The sequence below is a fragment of the Arachis duranensis genome, chromosome 6 (genome assembly GCF_000817695.3).
Source record: "Arachis duranensis cultivar V14167 chromosome 6, aradu.V14167.gnm2.J7QH, whole genome shotgun sequence".
Classification (NCBI taxonomy): domain Eukaryota; kingdom Viridiplantae; phylum Streptophyta; class Magnoliopsida; order Fabales; family Fabaceae; genus Arachis; species Arachis duranensis.
Window position 1 is genome coordinate 24,017,377 of NC_029777.3, and position 1,861 is coordinate 24,019,237.

Here is a 1,861-nt window from a genome sequence, read left to right on the forward strand (position 1 = left end):
ATTTAATCTGCCTAACTGAGATTTACAAGGTGACCATAGCTTGCTTCATACCACCAATCTCTGTGGGATCGACCCTTACTCACGTAAGGTATTACTTGGACGACCCAGTGCACTTGCTGGTTAGTTGTGCGAAGTTGTGTAATGCCATGGTATTGAGCTACCAAGTTTTTGGGGCTCATGACCGGGGATTATGAGAGTTGTGAAAAAGTATTGTTCACAATTTCGCGCACCAGCTGTCACTGCATGGCTAATCGTCTGGGGGCATCAACCTTGACAATGGCTACATCCCATCCTCTCAGTGAAAATGGTCCAAATGCTCTGTCACAGCACGGCTAATCATCTGTCGGTTCTCAATCAGGTTGGAATAGAATCCCTTGATTCTTTTGCGTCTGTCACTAATGCCCAGCCTTCAGGAGTTTGAAGCTCGTCACAGTCATTCAATACCAGAATCTTACTCAGAATTCCACAGACAAGGTTAGACTTTCCAGATTCCTGGAATCCTACTCGAAATACCACAGACAAGGTTAGATTTTCCGGATTCCCATGAATGCCGCCATCTATCTAGCTTATACCACGAAGATTCTGTTGGGGAATCTAAGAGATATGCGCGCGGCCTAAGGTAGAACGGAAGTGGTTGTCAGTCACGCGCGTTCATAGGTGAGAATGATGATGAGTGTCACGAATCATCACATTCATGAAGTTGAAGTGCAACGTATATCTTGGAATAAAAATAAAAGAGAATTGAATAGAAAGTAATGGTAATTGTATTGAAACTTGAGGTACAGCAGAGCTCCACACCCTTAATCTATGGTGTGTAGAAACTCCACCGTTGAAAATACATAAGTGAAAGGTTCAGGCATGGCCGAATGGCCAGCCCCCTAAAACGTGATCAATAGCCTCTTAAGATGAAGAATAAAACAAAACTGAGACCAAAGATGTCTAATACAATAGTAACTTATCCTATTTATACTAGACTAGCTACTAGGGCTTACATGAGTAAGTAATTGATGCATAAATCCACTTCCGGGGCCCACTTGGTGTATGTTTGGGCTGAGCTTGATCTATCCACGAGCTGATGCTTCTCTTGGAGTTGAACGCCGAGTTATAGCGTGTTTCTGGCGTTCAACTCCGGGTTGTGACGTGTTTCTGGCGTTTAACTCCAGATAGGAGCATGTGCTTGGCATTGAGTGCCACTTTACGTCGTCAATTCCCGAATAAAGTATGGACTATTATATATTGCTGGAAAGCTCTGGATGTCTACTTTCCAACGCCGTTGAGAGCGCAACATTTGAAAATCTGTAGGGCCAGAAAATCCATTTTGAGTGCAAGGAGGACAGATTCCAACAACATCAGCAGTCCTTTTTGTCAGCCTTTTTCAGAGTTTTGCTCAAGTCCCTCAATTTCAGCCAGAAATTACCTGAAATCACAGAAAAACACACAAACTCATAGTAAAGTCCAGAAATATAAATTTAACATAAAAACTAATAAAAACATCCCTAAAAGTAGCTTGAACTTACTAAAAACTACCTAAAAACAATGCCAAAAAGCGTATAAATTATCCGCTCATCAGTCGTCCAAGTAATAAACCTTACGCGAGTAAGGGTCGATCCCACAGAGATTGTTGGTATGAAGCAAGCTATGGTCATCTTGTAAATCTCAGTCAGGCGGACTCAAATGGTTATGGAGGATAAATGATTAAAAGATAAATAAGACATAAAATAAAGATAGAGATACTTATGTAATTCATTGGTGAGAATTTCAGATAAGCTATGGAGATGCCTTGTCCCTTCCGTCTTTTTGCTTTCCTACTGTCTTCATCCAATCCTTCTTACTCCTTTCCATGGCAAGCTGTATGTTGGGC